General features: G+C 45.7%; 1 long non-coding RNA gene across 1 annotated transcript; it reads right to left on the reverse strand.

Annotated features, from left to right (window-relative positions):
• Positions 1-2,493: 2,493 nt before the first annotated feature.
• Positions 2,494-17,229, reverse strand: LOC121143637. Its single transcript, XR_005880911.1, has 2 exons — positions 17,149-17,229; positions 2,494-2,714 (listed from the first exon to the last, which is right to left on the reverse strand). It is a non-coding gene; the product is annotated as an uncharacterized LOC121143637 (long non-coding RNA).
• Positions 17,230-17,727: the final 498 nt, after the last annotated feature.

The following is a 17,727-nucleotide window of genomic DNA, read 5'->3' on the forward strand; positions in this document are numbered from 1 at the left end:
TGTGAGTTCTGAGCCAGCCTGGGCTACATAGCAAGACCTTTAAAAAGACAAAAAAAAAAAAAAAAGGGTCCAGACCCGGCAAGAAGAGGCAGCCTACTGAATGCAGTGCATAGTGCCAAATTAGGACTCGAAAGATTAAGGAGAGAAGCGAGAGCCATCCCTTACTGCTATATGGGACAGAAGATTGCTGACCCAAGACTCCTAGACTTTCAGTCCTTAGTTACAGTCTACTATTCTGGAGAACTCAGGGGAAAGGAACATGTCAGGCCATGAGGTCTGTGGAGCTGAGTTCAACCCCAGGTATAGCAAGTACACCATGCTGACCATGGAGGACATGATCAAGTACATCATGGAGATCAGGCTGAATGGCACCGTCTGAAAACTGAATGCCAGGTCTCCTCTTGGGATGTGTGCTGTGAATAGTCACATCCCCTCTACAGTCCCTAAGGCTTAGACTCCAAGCCCACACAACCCCCAAGGGCCCCTCTGTCTCCCTTCTGCCTCCTATTGGATCCAACCGCAAACAGCAGTTTTGTTGCCAGATGAAGCAGTTTTAAGGCACCAGTTACCAAAAGGGCATTTTGAGGCTCGACACAGGGGCAGACCTGAAAGGAACGGGAAAGAAAAAGACAAGGCGCCTGCTGTGGAGGGGTAGCTGTCTTGGTGGTGGATACCATGACTGCTAGATATGAAAGAAAGGAAGCAGGAAAGGAAGAAAGGCAGAGAAATGGGGGGAGGGGCGAGCAAAGGAGCCAGAGCCTAAAATGAATCAATGCCACAGGCGAGAGGAAGTGTCCTCAGGGGCTCGCAAGGGACAACGTCTTCTCCTTTCTTAATTAGAAGTACTTTCATTAGCACAAATACGTATATACTTGGAATTCAAGCTTTGTAAATATGCATGCATGTGTACGTGCGTGCGTGTGTACGTGCGTGCGTGTTTACGTGCATGCGTAAGTGCGTGCGTGCATGTGTGTGTGTTTATTATAATTTTTTTGAGGTAAAACCTTTAATCCAGACTAAACTCAAACTCTATGTAGCCAAGGATGACCTTGAATTTCTGATCCTCCTGCCTCCACCTCCCCAGTGCTGAGATTACAGGTGTCACTACACACCCACACCCTCATGCACCCCAGGCATGCATTCTACCAACTGAGTTTCATCCCCAGCCCATTGAAATTACTAACACATGTCAATTCTATATCTGCATTACCGGTGTATTTCACTCTTTGCTGTGACTCCAATTGAGCAGATGAATAGGCTCTGGGAAGACTAAATGGGCAAAAGAAGATGCCCAGAGCAGGTTTGGTCATTGATTCTGATTTTAGGATACACTGAAGACAGGTTTGTGCGAGCTCTTGGGGCAAATTCCTCCCTGCCCCAAAAGTCCAGCCGGTGTTTGGCTCCTGCCCCATATGTCACAAGGAGGACCCAGTTGGCACTTTCTCTAAGACTCAGGATGCAGACCACCCCCTGTACTGAGCCCACTCTCCTCCACATGCTCTTGCATCCCATAATATTCAGCTTCCCCTCTGCTCCCAAAGAGCTGCCTTCCCAGTGGGATTGTGTTTTCCCTTTATCCCCATACCCCCTGTATTCTTCAGGGACTTGGCTCTGTCCTCGGTCTTATTCCAGCACATTCTTTAGTTCTTCCCCTCACCCCCACATGCCCACCTCAAATCCTGCAATTCCTTGTGCAGGGACGCTTCTTAGGGTGTTTAATAAACACCACAGGGCATGACCCTGTCCTGAGGCCCCTCATGACTGAGGTTGTATAAATCTGATTTCATGGGCTCGTATTAGGCTGAGCCATACAAAATTGCTGTTATTCAACCATGTTGACATCCAAAAAAGAATGACAACTCTGTGAGCTTCATCTAATAAAGGAGGCTGGAATTCAGCTATTAAAAACATATGATTTGACATCCCACCTGCTCTCTTCCCAAATGGTATGTATAAACTTGGAAGCGGGGGCGGGGAAAGAAAGCAGTGTGTATCATGTTCCACAGAATAAAAGTGCTTTGCTCTATCGGGGTTAATTCTGCCCAGATGGGATGTTTATAAATGTCTGAAGATGTCTTTGGTTGTCATGGTCAAATGAAAGATGCTACTGTCACGGGGAGCAGAGGCAGAGGCCAGGACTGCTAAAGAACCTACAATGTGCAGGCATCCACCACAGTGCATTTTGTGTTCCAGATGTCAGCAGTGTGCCTCCGGTGTCTCTTATCCTGAATATTTGGTACCAGAAGTGCCTGTCGTACATTTCAGACTAAAGGAGGCTTTAGAATATCTGTGTATTATGGAGATATCATGGGGCTAGGATTCAAGTCTAAACATGAAACACATTAATGCTTCATATACACTTCATACACACAGCCTGAAGGTAATTTTTACATTATTTTTGGCATGCCTGCATTCTGACTGCAGCCTGTCACATAAGGTCAGGCATGGAATTTTCCACTTGTGGAGTCATGTCAGCTCTTAAAAACTTTCAGGTTTTGGAACATTTCAGGTTTATTTTCAGGAGGCTGCAAAGGCAGCCCAGTTGGCAGAGTACTTGACTAGTACACACAAAGCTCTGGGTTCCATCCAGGCATAGTGGTACCTGCCTGGAAGCTCAGCACAGTCCAGATGTAGAGGTGGGAGGGCCAGAAGTTCAAGGCCAGCCTCAGCTACAAAGCAAGTTGAAGACCAACATGAACCACATGAGGCTCGATCTAGAAAAGGAAAGATAAAATTGAGATTTTTAAGTTTTCAAATTACAGATATTCAACTTGCTAAAGGGAGATACCCTGGTTTTGAGTGTTTTCTGGGGACCCAGACCCTTAGACAAGTAGTTAAGAAGCAATACCAAGAGGCCACCTTTGTGTCCCCCTCCTCTGCTCTCAGGCATCAGTATAGCACCATCTGACTCCAGGCTTCCTCTTGCTGTCCCCTGGACTAGCCTTCTCTCTGGGTGCTTTTTATAAGTCCCCACCATACCCACCAGAATAGCCGTCTTTTGAATATCTGCTTATCTCTGAGTCAAAGACTAGCTTGGTTCCTGCCCTCTGGAAGGTCTTCAGAAGCAAGAGAAAAGCACTGGACCCTTCTCAACGGCTTGGCCCAACAACCTTCTAAGCTCCTCCCCATCTGCGGGAGCCAGGATCCTCAAAACCACACTATGCAATACTCCCCACAAGTAGAGAAAGACAGTTTCCTGGAAGGAATCTTGTGTCACTCCAGGAGATGGGGAAGGGAATTTGAGAGGTTCCACAGCATCCCCCAGCAATGACAGAAAATCACCTACTCAGAGAAAAGGAAGGAATGTTGGCGACCATCTACACAAGGCCACATAGGAATGTCTAAGAATAACAGTCCGGTTACGTGCTCCAGCGGACTCCTAATAGAAGAAGTCTCCCCAGCCTCCTTGGGAATACCTCTCAGTATCGTGCAGCAATGACATCTTCCTGCTGTGCCAGCACCTCCAGGGCCAGCTGCAACTGGACACTGCACAATAAAATGAGGGAGGGGGTACATTTTTTGGAGGGGGGAGACATATGATCCTGTTCCAACTCGAGCCTGTACACTACTTTTCTCGGAACTTAAAACCTGCCTGACGTTCACCAAATGACACAGAGTGCTGGCAGATGGAGGAGGGAGAAAAGGCTAAATGTATTTTAATGGGACCATTAGGAGTATGTCAAAAGGTGAGAAAAAAGCATTTGCCTGCCAAGAAAATAAGCATTGGTCTAAAAGAAATATAGAATGTTCCATGGCTTTCCCATTCGCTCCCCACCCACCCCCTTTTTCCCCTTTTTATGAGAGTCTGATTCAACAGGAGACAGCCTTGGTCATGCATAGCATGTTTTCTTAAGCCCATCGATGTAGGCAGAAATACGGGATGGCAGAGAAAGAGCACACACGCTGGTACAGGGCAAGTCAAATGGGATGGGTACAGCTTTCAGACTTCGGCGCCCACAGAGTCAGGACAAAGCAACCATTCATCCATATCGTGCATTCTGGTGCTAATCAGTAAGCCCTTCTCTCATAATATTGGTGTTAAACCTTGGAATGGCATGTACTAAAACAGAGGGGTTTTTGCTTATGGTTTTCTTATGTTTAGGGGAGTGTGTGTGTGTGTGTGTGTGTGTGTGTGTGTATGCGCGAGCGCGTGCGCGTCTATTGACTGATTGATTGAATCCAAGGCCAGGCTCCATCTGTGTCTTCATGGGTGCTCATACATTTCACACAATTCTGACAATTTTGAGGCTGACACATTACTCAGGTTGTAAACAATATTAGGAAGCATCTTGTACTCACAGTGGCCTGGGCTCCATACAAAGTAATGCTGAGATGAGTCAAACAGAGCCTACCCCTGAAGACCTGGCCGTAAACAGAGAGGCTCAAACAGTTACACACAGGAAAAGAAAGTAGTCCATGTGGAGACCAGGAGCTAAAAGAAATGTTTAAAATGTCAGACCAAGCAGAGAGTATGCCTGACCCATTGCTACACCAGTATCATTCACTCTAACACTCTGTGACAAACTAGGGGACATGTGACCATTGATTGCAAAAGGAAAAACATAAAGGGATAAGTCACAGAAGGAAATCCCCAGCAGTAGGAACTGGTGAAGAGAAGAAAAGAGGAACAGACAGTAAATCAAGCTGGGCAAAGTGGGAAATACCCCTTAAGAGAGAGAAAGGGAGAAAAGAGGATGAGATAGTAATGCCAAGGGGGTGCATGATTGTAGAAGCATGAGAACCATCCCAAAGCCATGCTTCCCATCAGCAGCCACCCACAAAATCCCTCACGACCTTTAAATCAATTCATTTTTACCTTCATTCTTATGTTAAAATTCTTGACACAAATACTGAGTCAAAACCCAAGGTTGTTTATCATAAACAGAGAGCAACTATGAAAGTAAATACCAGAAAGTGGAGGAAAGTATTATGGCTGAATTTCAGCAAACTGCTGAAGGTTAGGAACCAAGAGCTTGTTCCCTCAAGGCCAGCCTGGGCTACATGGCAAGACTGTCTCAAAAAAAAAGAAGGAAGAAGAGAAAAAGTGGTTTTAAACAGAGAAGATCAGTATTAGAGAAGCATTCAAAACATTTCCAGAAGCTGGGTGGTGGTGGCACATGCCTTTGATCCCAGCTCTTGGGAGGCAGAGGCAGGCAGATCTCTATGAATTCAAAGCTAGCCTGGTCTACAGAGAGAGTTCCAGGTCAGCCAGGGCTACACAGAGAAACCCTGTTTCAAAAAAAAATCAGAACCAACTTCAGACTCTTTGACTTAACCAGTACACCTAAAATATAATTGAAAGGCAATGCTGTCTTGATATAGCATTTAAAATAGTATTTGGTGTCATGTGTGACAGTCACCTGTGATCATCTCCCATCCCCCTAGGCCTACTCACAAGGAACTACCAAGCAGAAAGACTCTGAACTGTCCTCTGAGGAAAAACAATCTGTCTCAAACACTGAGAGAAGAGGACACAGCAACACCACAACATTTGTCTTTCTTATGAAATGCCAGAACAGCTCAGAATGAGTGCCGTGTGTTCTTCAAATACCAAGCCAACTCTTGACCCAGGAACCTCCTGTTAAGACTAGCTCTACTAAGCAAGTTATGACAATACACACTCATGAGCCTGGGGCAGGAGGATCACCAAAAGTTTGAGGCCAGCCTGGGCTACATAGTGAGTACGAGGCCAGCCAAGGCTACATGGCAAGATCCTGTCACAGAGGTGGGGGTGGGGCGTTGTCACCTCTGTGACACTCTTTGCTAATACCACAACTGTTTACCTAGTTGGGTAGGATGGGAGTAAATGACATGGTAAAACGTCCAAATGCAGATATTATCAAGGAGTGGGCACTGGCTGGCAACAGTGTAAACAAAACCATAAGGAGAAGTGGTAAAAGGAAGATTAAAAAAATTAAAAATCTCCCTTTTGGGCACAGCCAAGAATCAGATTAATTGCAGGATCCCAGGAGGAACTGAATGGCCAAACCCTGGAAACTTTAGCACTTGGATTCCAACCTAACTACTGTCTTGTGTCCAGTGCCGAGTGAGGAAAGCCCTCGTGAGCCCTGCTGAGCCATGGAGAACTGGACTAAAGAACACAACTACAGTCCCTGAGTGGGTGAGGTGTGTACACAGGGATTACTAACATAGCAAACAGGCAAATGTACTCAGCCCACAACACATCTTAAAGGGACAGCCCAAGACTTGCACACACAGATTCTTGACTTTCCCCCAGGGCCCATCACCCTCACTGTGGATCTCAGTTTCAGGTCAGTTTGCTCGTCAGTAGCACATAGTTAGCTCTGTGTGTGTGTGTGTGTGTGTGTGTGTGTGTGTGTGTGTGTGTGTGTGTGTGTGTGTGTGTGTAGGGGGCAGGGCTATAGATGGGGACTTACTCCAAAGTAAAGGACTTGAAAAGAAAACCCAGCTTTCTTAGGCAAATGGCCCAGAGAAGAAACAGTCCTCTGACACTATCTGGGTGACTGGGAGACTCTGGCCTCTGTGGAGAGAAGGCGACTGAGTTACTCCCTGTGAGGGAAACAAAGAAATCAGGGGTCTTTTAGGATGCTCAGCAGACAAAGGACCCAGCAACTTGAACACCTTCATCCTAAAATACTTCTATTACCAAAGTAGCATGCTGGGTGGTGTCCCAGCCTGGTCCCCTTCACAGGCAATAACAACACAGGTGCTACACATGGAAAGCTAAGAGCTGCTAGCTGGCAGCCCCTCACAAACACCTTCACACACTGCTGCCGGCCATAACATCTCACAGGAACTCCAGGTTCATAAGGCCTCTGGGACACTGAGCCTGGGTAGAGAGCCTGAGGAAGCAGAGGAGGGCCATATTTCCATGGACACTAAGTGGCCGGCCAGAGGGATGAACTCCTGCGATCTCACCACTCAGGAGGCTGAGACAGGAAGGTGCTGGATTTGAGCATTTTCCCTCAGCGAGGCAGTGAGACTGTGTCTAAAATACCAAAACAAGCTGGCTGGACAGATTGTTAGATTATCCTCCCCTCCAATATGCTCCGTCCATTCTCTCTGTGCGTGAGCAGACAGCCCAAAGTGCTACCTGGTCAGGCAAAACCGAGCTCCATCCATCAGAGATCACCTTCCACCAGCACAGGATGAATAGACTTTTAAAAAGAAAACTGGAAGAGGCCATATATACACGTTCCCACCCACCCACTCAAGGAAAAATGGATACCCTGTATTCTCCAATTTGCTTTGCCTGGAGAAGTCTCTTTGCAGCCAGGGTCAAACAAAAAGGCTTAAAAAATAAGAAATAAGCCAGAACAGCCCCAGAGACCAAGGAGAGGAAACCCCCTGTCCAAATGGCATCTGCCCTGCCCAACCAGGCACAGCGTGGATTGCACAGCAAGGTAGCTATTCTGGAATGTCAGGGAATGCTTCTCTTTTCCCCACTCCTTGTTAAAACTGCTAGCATTCCCTTGAAAGAAAGGGGATGGGAGTGGGGTGCCCAGCTCAACCTCTTGGCTAGCTGATGGAGTAGGGAGTGCTGTTTATCCCAACAGACGCACAGCCTCTCACAAAACAGGCAGTGTACAACTAAAATGCTAAGAAACTACTCATTCCCTTTGTCAGCTGCTCATACTGCTTTGGGGAGGGATGCTGTGTCCCTGGCTTGGTGGGGAGTGGGGGTAGTTAAGGTTGCCAAAGGGCAAGGGGAGGGAGAGACAGATTGAGTGCTGGAAAGGCAGAAACAAGAGGGCTTCTGTAGTTTTCTATTGGGCTGGTGGTTGAATTGCAAAGTCTAGGGGCATATCTTTTTCTGGAAGCTCTAGGGGGCATATCTCCATATGCATTGGAAATTCTAGGGGACAGAGATTACACTGAGACTGGCTAAAACACACCAGTGTCCACGTTGGTTTATTGTTGCTTGGTTGTTTGGTTAGGGGATTGGTGGGTTTGTTGGTTACTGGATGTGTTGGTTGGTTGGTTTGTTGGTTGGTGGTTGGTTGGTTGGTTGGTTGGTTGGTTGGTTATTTGGATAGTTGACTGGTTAGTTGGTTAATGGGTTGGACAGTTGACTGGTTGGATAGTTAGGCTTTTGAGATAGGGTCTCACTGTGTAAATCAGCCTGACCTAGAACTCTTTATATGGCCTACACCATTCTTCAACTTGTAGCAATCCACCTGCTTTAGCCTCTCAAGTGCTAGGATTATACGAATGAATCACCATGCCCAGCTTATACATACATTTAAGATAATTAAACTTGAATGACTGCTCAGCAACTACCTTCAAATTCCAGAGAATTCTACCCTTGAGAAAGTATGTTTCTTCAAAGCTATCCCCATATGGCTGACTTTTCAGTGAGGCAAATGACTTTGAATATACTGGCCAAGTGGCCTCCAGTTTCCATGTTTTGAAACCCTCCAGCATCCTGACCCTGGGCTTCCACACCCTCAGAGGGGATCTCAGCAGTCTGGACCAGCCAAAGTAGTAAGGAAGCAGCTCCTTTTGAAGCCAAGTGCAAATTGACCTGAAAGGTCTAGGTTGAACTTTCTTCTCCTTGGGAAAGTTGCCGTAACTATTGGGAGAGCATTACTTGTTTTGTTTAGAAACAAAGACTGGATGGTGGAAGTAATAGCCTGAGACTCTGTCCCATTGCCAGGTCAGTTCCATGGAGGCTATGAGAAGACAGGGCAACAAGCCACAACACAAACTGAGCTTCAGTGTTTTGCAACAATTATTTCATGAAAGGGAGGAATTGATCTGAATGCAGAGCATGGAAGGGCAGCCATGATGGATGACTAGGGGAATGGGAAAGCCGAGAATGAGTCTCATTTTAGTAGACTATATGTCCATCTTTGTCTTTTAGTTTTATAGTGAAAACTGTCACTGAGACCTTCTTACATGCACAGCTTTGAATGCCAAGTGTCAAAACTGCACACTTGAGCTCTCACCTGACATTCCATCACTGTGGCTCTACTATGCCCATGTAATTCACTCCATGATTTTACTCTTCCTGTGGATGCTAGTGGAAACTGTCTTGATTAGAGGGCCTTCCAAAAGGCATGTTGACTCCATGACCTTAAGCCTTGAATTCCAAATCCCCTCCACACTATTTCCACTGATTCCGATCCATTGTGTTATGAGCATTACGTGATGTCGCTCAAGCCTCCTCACACACGTCTTAGATGGCCAGGTCCTGGACAGTTTCCACCTGGTCATGCCTTCTGGAATCCTGCCACTCCTGGAGTCTCCCTACCTGGATAATGCTCTTTATCTACCTAACAGCAGTCTCCCAAAAGAAGTCTGTAAGTCACAGATCCCCTCTCTTGGAGTTTCACAACCATAGAAGAGTGAGTCTTGATGCCAGACAGAAGTCCAGGCCCAGGAGAAACTCTTGAGACACACACTGTCATAAGACGATCTATCTCCCATCTATGATCCTCAGGGCCACTTATCTTTCCTAAAAGCCATTTGTTTCCCCATAAGTTCACCCTTTTCTGCTGTCACCATGTTACATATGCCCTAAACTGTAACAGCCTCTTTCTAGTCACATTCTTCTCTGACCTCCTGTGTTCTTGTGCAAATAAAAATCTATCTGTTCTCTTGAAATCTGTCTTTTGTCAGTTTAATTTGAGGTTCTCTATTGCAGAGCATTGGAGGGTAGAGGAAGAGTGTGTGGAAAGGTTATGAGAGGAAAAGTGACTACCCACAGAGAAAGGAAGACACGTGGAATACTGTGTCACTAAAGACATAACCACTGCTGGGTGGTGTTAGGGGATGCCTTTAAGCCCAATACTTGGGAGGAAGAGGCAGGCAGACCTATGTGAGTTCAAGGCCAGCCTGGTCTACAGAGTAAGTGCTCCAAAACTACACAGAGAAACCTTGTCTCGAAAAACAAAACAAAACAAAAGGCACAACCGCAGAGTTTATACTGTAAGAAGAGGAGCTTTGGCATTCTTAGTTTGTGTTTTTGTTACTGTGAAGAGACACCATGACCACTACAACTCTTAGAAAGAAAACATTTTGAGGTGACATCTTACAGTTTCAGAGGTTCCGTCCATTATCACCATGGCAGGCAGCATGGCAGTGTGCAAGCGGACATGTGCTAGAGATGAGAGTTCTACATCTTGCAGGCAACAAGAAGTTAACTTACTGTCACACTGAGGGAAGCTTGAGAAAAAGACCCCAAAGCCCACGCCCATAGTGACACACTTCCTCCAACAAGGCCACACATCCAAATAGTGCCACTCATCAGCTTGGTCTTTATTTTCTACATTTCCATTTGCCCTCTGGCCTGCTGAGTACCCATCAGAACTGGCCATTTAGCTCTGATTCCAGCATCTGATTACTTCTTTTGCCCATACACCTATATACTGCAAATTCCTCTCCGAAATCAGCTCCAGAGACTTAACCATTGGTGGTCAGGCTTATTCATGTGGGTGACCTCTCTCCTCTCAAACCAGTTTTCTGTGTGTTGCTTCTGTGTCACTATGACCAAATACCCAATAGAAACAATTTAAGGAAGGAAGAATTAGTTTTGACTCACAGTTTCAGAAGGTTCAGTCTGTCAGAGCAGGGGTGGGGTGGGGAGGGGATGTAACAGCAGAATAATTTATATCATAGTGAGCCACAAAGCAGGTAAAGGAGAAGACTGTGTTCTTGTATATGTATTGTAATAAAGACATCTTAATTTTTACAGAAAGTGGGGGTTTCTTTAAATTGCATTTATTTATTTGAGAAAGAGATTATGTTTTATGGCATGCTTGGAGGTTGGGTCTCTCCTCCCACCACATGAACAAATTCAGGTCTTTAGGCCTGTTGGAAAGCACCTTTACCTGCTAAACTATCTTGCTAACCCAAGAAAGCTAGGATTCGAATTTAGCCATCCTGGCTCCACTGTCCACACTCTAACAACACACTGCCTCTGAGTTCCATGATTTTTTTTATTTCTTCTTTGAGAATTTCATACATGTGAATACCATAATCTCTGTGGTCACTAGACTCAAGGCAAATGTATTTATTTATGCTGTGGACATTCCCTGAGTGCCTGCTCTTCCACAGATTCTATCTCAAACAGATGGTGGAAGAATGCATGGTTGTACAGTCCCATCCAGATTCAAAGGCTCCCACTAGAGTCTATGATGTCCTCCTGTATCCTGAAACGCATCACATCATTGGGAAAGCATTCTTGACTACTTCCCATCTGCTCAGAGCCTCACTCTGGTGGCTTTACTAGAGATGAAAGTGAGACTCAGAAGAGGGAAACCACTTGCCTGAGCAGAGCTGGTGTGAGGTCAGACCCACTCTGGGTCTTCTGGTATTTACTTCTTCTGCGTTAGATGTCTGGGTTCCTCTCAGTGTCGTGTGTGGTTGTTCTTGTCATCAGTGTCTCTTCAATCAGATCATGGGTTCCTTGAAATCTAGAACTGTATCTCCTCTAAGGATATGGTCAGGATCTCAGAGGGCTCCCAGAATATATCCTTTAGTCTATCTCAAGACATTTTCAGGACACTCATAATACATTAGAGTACTATATTATGTATGCATGTACTGGTACTGAGGATTTAGAAGATGAAAAAGATATATTTACTTTTGGCGTTAAGAAGCTCACCACTGGTGGCAGTGGGTACAGTAAACACACACACATACACACAAACACACACAAGAGCCAGTGAGGTGACTTAGCAGGTAAAGGTGCTTGCCACCAAGCCTGATGACTTAAGTTCAATCCCCAGGACCTACATGACTGACCTACATGGTGGAGGGAAAAAAACTGACTTTCACAAATTGTTCCATAACCTCCACACGTATGTGGTAGGATGAGGATATATACACATGTGCACACACACACACACACACACACATGCACACGCATAAATAAATATGTACTTTTTTACATTTAAGGAAAAACAAAAACCAGGTGGTGGAGTCACATGCCTTTAATCAGGAGGCAGAGGCAGGTGGATGGATATCTGTGAGTTTGAGGCCAGCCTGGTCTAAAAAGTGAGTTCCAGGACAGCCAGAGCTACACAGGGAAACACTGTCTCAAAAAATCAAACAAATAAATCAATAAATAAATTTAAGGGAAGAAATAGATATAAGTGCCAGGGAAGAGAAGATAAGTTTTATTCAAGAGCTCAAGGATTTTTATAGAGAAGACAAGGTTAGCACTGAAGAATTTCAGAAAATTCAGAAAGAAGAATTTCACAACATAGAAGGGAAAGGTTGTTCAGCCTGAGCAAACAGAGGCAGGAGCTCTAGACCATACAGTTAAGAAATCAGAAGCCAGAGAGTCACTTTTATCTGTCCAACTCCTTTCCTCTTCCAACCATTTCCTTAGAGCAGGTCATCAAACCCTCATATGAGAGATGACCTCTCTGCAGTTGAAGGGGGAAAAAGCAACCTTATCTTTGAAGACCTAGGGACACAGAGGAGAATCTGAACAAGCAACCATGATACAACATGAAACCAACGCTCTACTGGGCAAGTGCCAGAATAACAAAGTTATAATGGCAGATGAAGTACAGAGAGGAGGGTATGTATGGAATCAGCTGGAAAGCTGAGGAGGAAGAGACAATTAGGACCTACCCATCCATGAACTTGGCCATAGTCACACTATCATTAGGGTGACACACTCAAGTGCCAGCCTGACCATCTCTTAGCCCAGAGCTGTCTGACAATTTTCTCTCTGGTTCCTAATGACTACTTTTGCTTCCCAGTTTCTGGTTTAATGAGAGGGGGGATGTTCTCCTCCACTGACACCTGGAATAAGACTTCCTCCCAGGATCACCCCACATTATCAGAAGGAAATCCATTGCTTTCCTACATGGGTTGGTTGAGGGCTAAGACTCCAAGCAGTAGACCACACACTGGTCCGCACTGAGAGGAAGCTGAGTTCCCAGTACTTTTTGGGCCTTTGTTTTGTGACTATAAGCTTGACAGTGAGTTTCGTCCCAGGGAAATGTGTGAAGAATTGGGAACCTGCAGGGAGATTACAATCAGTGAAAGGAAGCAAAGGACAGCCAGTGAGACTGGGCACTGGGTAGGAAAACCAAGGGACCTTGGAAGGAAGAGAAATATCCAGTGAAGATTATTTCTCTAGGTGCTGAGAATTGAACACGGGGGCCTTGCCTGTGCTAGGAAAGTTTTCAAACTCTGATGAGTGTTTCAAGTCACCTGACACATCTCCCTCTCCTCATCCCTCACATAGCAAACAGTTTCTTTCAAGGAATCTCAAGAGGTTTTAAGTTCTACATCCATCTTGGCCCAAAGACTGAACATCAGACCACATATTCCAGGACAGAGAGGCATAGGTGATACCCAGGGTTCACCAAGAGGACAAAGCCAAGATGAGGATGCCCCAGGTGGGCATCATACATAATATTGCCCCATCACAAAGTTAACATCTCAGCTTTTTGTGACATCAATCACCATGATGGGAGTTAGATTAAAGGCTTCTGCCTCCACGGGATGATCACCCTAGAAGGGGAGAATCACAGACCAAACTAAGGAAGAGGCTGAGAACATGCAACTTTATCATCATCTACATACACAGGTCATTTGTTTCCAACTAAAAGACTCCAGATATCCCAAAGTCAATTGATGCACGCATACATCCAGACTTCTAAGGCTGGGAGGAGACTGTATCTGTCATTAACATTTGTATCCCCTCAAACACAATTGTTTGGGGGTTGGAGAGAGGCTCCATGGTTAAGAGTGTATGCTGCTCTTGCAGAGGACCCAAATTCAGTTCCTAGAATCCACTCACAAGCAGGAGTTTAGCTCCCAGGACCCACTCACAACCAGGAGTTTAGCTCCTAGAACCCACTCACAACCACATGTAACCCCAGTTCCAGACAATTCAACACCTTCTTCTGGTTTCCACGGGCACTACACTCCCATGACACAAATACATAGTGTTTTTTTTTATTTTAAAAAGCTAAAAATAGATTTTTAAAAATCACGACTATTCTTATAAACTTCTACATAGGAGTCAAACCAAGCCACTCCCTAGAGCTTTGTGAATGTTAGTAGGATGATTGGCTCAACAGTCTTCCCATTGTCATAACTAGCACCAGAGGAAGGTGGTCAACCAAGAAAGCCAGACAATGGGTCTCCAGAAGGCGTCACAGAGTCTAAGAACCTGCTGTCTTGTTTTTCAGGTAGATAAAAGCAAGAAAGAAAGGGAAATAGAGAAGGCAAGCTGGGCTGGGAAAACCCCACCGGCATAGACTCATATCCTGCCGCACCTAAATTACTAATTACTTTAAGTGATTGAAGAAAACGTGACATTTGAGGGCGATGGCAAAGAGAAGACTGTAGATGCTCCGAACCTCAACTCGGAGCCCAAGCATCTGGCAGAGGGAAGGGAAGGCCACGCCCACCTGGGCAGTTGTGCAGAAAGATACCAACTTCAAGGAAAGAGCCAAGAAAAACACAAGTAAGAAAATCCCCAGAAAGGATCAGACACAGCTTTCATGAACAGGCACACATCTCTGCCCGTGAGCTAGCCCGAAACACAAGCCGTAGTAATGTAACCCAGGTGTCTTTACTTCCTACCAACATGGCTGCCAAGACAATCGGTGCACAACAATAACAACAGTAACATCTGAAGCGCATCTGTGTTTAAACACATAACGAGCATATTAGGTGTCTGTTCTACGTTTATGCTAGGATAACATCAATCTGTTTTAGAAACAGCCCTTCCAGCTTTTCAGGACAATGATGGTGCTTTGTGTGGTTCTAAAGAAAGCACTGACTACCCCAGTATAGAGCAACACAGTGTAATACAAGTGCTTAGAATTCTGAGGCAGGAGAATTGCCACAAGTTCCAGGACAGCCTAGAATTACATTGTGATCTCTAGTTCCAGCATTCCTTTAAAGAAAAAAAAAATAGGGATGCTGGGAACACAACATCATGAGTAAAATGTCTGCCATACAAGCATGAGGACATGAGTTTGGATCCCTAGCACCCATGTATAAAATCAGACATGGCCGTGCTTATCTGTAACCCCAGAGCTGAGGTGGCTAACACAGAGAAACTCTGGATCCCATTGGCCAGCTAGTCTAACCAATCAGCAATCTCCAGGTTCAGTGAGAGACCTTGTCTCAAAAAAATATGGTGGCAATTGAGAAAAAGGTGTCCCGTGTCAACCTCTGGCCTGTCTAGGGATGCAATAAGTATCGTGTGTTGATGGGAATGAAAATGGCCGCCATAGGCTCGTGTATTTGAAATCCCTGGTCTGCAGCTGGTGGGCCTTTTGGGAAGGATTAAGGAGTATGGCCTTGTTGGAGGAGATATGGGGGGAAGAGGGCTTGGGATTTCAAAAGCCCACACTAAGTCCAGTTAGCCTCTCTGTCTCTGTCTCTTTGTCTCTCTCTGTCTGTCTCTGTCTCTCTGCCCCTCACCCCCATCAAGGTTCTCATTATTGCCATCTCAAAACGTAAGCTCTCAGCTACTACTTCAGTGCCGTGCCTTCCTGCCTACCTCTGCCATGCTCGGTGCCATGATGGTCATGGCCTCTACAACTCCAGAGCAGCAGCCCCCAATTAAATGCTTTCTTTTTGTAATAGTTTATTTATTTTCATTTTATGTGCATTGGTGTTTTGCCTGCATGTATGTCTGAGTGAGGGCGTCAGATCCCCTGGAACTGGAGTTACAGACAGGTATGAGCAGCCATGTGGGTGCTGGGAATTGAACATGGGGCCTCTGGAAAAGCAGTCAGTGCTACTAACGGCTGAGCCATCTCTCCAGCCCCCTCAAATGCTTTCTTCTATAGTTTGCCTTGATCATGATGTTTTGCCACAGCAACAGGAAAGCGATTAAGACACGCCCACATGAACATGCAGAAACACCAAGCACACATACATACGCATACCAAAAAACAAAACAAACAAGCAAAAACCCCACCGATGACAACATAGCTTTCAGAGAGGTACCTGCAAGTCCTAAGCTGTAGTAGATATGGATGCTCAGCAGTAACCCAGAGAGGTGACACCCAAAGTAATCTTTCCCCTGGATTGTTCCATTGAGCAAAAGGAAAGGAGGGAGAGTAAAACAACGCCCTGGAGAGCACAGGCTGCATTTCATAGACAGTCTTACGAGGGAGCAGAGTCTCCAGTCAGCTCTTGTGAGCTTGCAAACTAGACTCTTGCAAGCTGGCTCTAGAGCAAGGGAGGAGTTGGGGTAAGAATTCAAAGTGAATCATCATTTGCGTAATTCAGCTGAGGCACAATCAGGCCTCACGGAGACCTGATTCTGGAACCGGGAAGCAGAACCACACTTTTAGTATCTGAGCTTCTCTTTGACGTCTCTTTGAGTATGGCTCTGCCCTACTTTCCTCTCTTATAATTCATTTCCTCTGCTTGCTCATCGAAATCTTAACCCAGCACACCACTCCAGTCCGAGGGAGCCTTTCTGCTCTGGGGATTCATGGGCAATGAGACATTCCTCAGCTCTCAGCAGAGAACCCCAGAAAAGGCCTGCCTGGACACCTTGTGTTTGGACTGAGCTGCACAAGTCACAGGAACGGGATTGGTCCTCTGATCACATGGCTTCTCCATTCCACTAGCCCAACACCCAGGGAGGGCTTCCTCCAAAGCATAAAGTGGAGGGAGACGTGTGGGAAATTGGAAGAGCCTCTTCACATAAAAATAGGGTGAACAAGTCTTATCATTAGGTACGAGCTTCATTAGCAGATGCACAGGACAAGTGAATAAGAAGTTTGGAACACAAGAGTGGGTTTTTGAAGACTATCTTAATGCCTGTAGCACTGGCACTTGGAAGTCTGAGACAGGAGGACCACTGTGAGTTCAAGACCAGCCTGAGCTCTATAGTGAGTATCATGTGGGTGTGTCTTAATTGATTTTCTATTGCTATGGCAAAACATCATGATTAAGGCAAATTATAAAAGAAAGCATTTAAGGGGGCTGAAGAGTTGGCTCCGCAGTTAATAGCGCTGACTGCTCTTCCAGAGGACCCACAGCCCAGAAAGAAAGGCTTGCTGCTGTGTTTCATCAGAAGAACACAGGTGCCACTTGGGGACAGGCTTTGTGTTATATGGGACAGAAACATGCATCATGAGCAGCTCTGGCCTAAACCCCACAAAAATGCCGCAGTGTCCCCTGACGTTGTGACAAACTTACAAATAACTGAAACCATCTACCTACCTCTGGGTGGACGGCCCCCTCTGGAAGAGAACTTCAGTCAGAGATTCACAAGGGCAACTTTGCAGTTGAAGACTGTTCCTGTTCCAGAAAGAGAAGGGTGTGAGAAGCTGTTCAGACACCACAGGGAACTCGTTTGACTGAGACAGAAAACTTGGGGGACCCATTGCGAAACATTGTAGCAAACTGCCCAAAGGTGGCTTTTCTATTTTTGAAATTATTGGGATGTGTGGTATGTGTGTGTGTGTGTGTGTGTGTGTGTGTGTGTGTGTGTGTGTGTGTAGTTACACCTGAAGTTTTGGTCCTGAAGACTAAGGAAATCAACTTAATGTCCATAATCAACCAAACACCACATAGTAGTGTCATTACTGACAAACATATCCATGCAGTCTAAAGAGGTTTTAGTACACCCTAACAGTAGTCGTGGGCTGGTTAGCATCATTCACACGTGTGCACGGGCAGGACGCCACACAGCTTGCTGATTTGTTGCGGCACCATGAACAGACTCGCAGCTGTGCCTCAGTGGGCCTTCATCTACTGTGGCTTTACTTCCACAGAAGCCAAGTCACCATTCCCCTGGAT

The sequence above is a fragment of the Mesocricetus auratus genome, unplaced genomic scaffold, assembly GCF_017639785.1.
Source record: "Mesocricetus auratus isolate SY011 unplaced genomic scaffold, BCM_Maur_2.0 Super-Scaffold_100013, whole genome shotgun sequence".
NCBI classification, from domain to species: domain Eukaryota; kingdom Metazoa; phylum Chordata; class Mammalia; order Rodentia; family Cricetidae; genus Mesocricetus; species Mesocricetus auratus.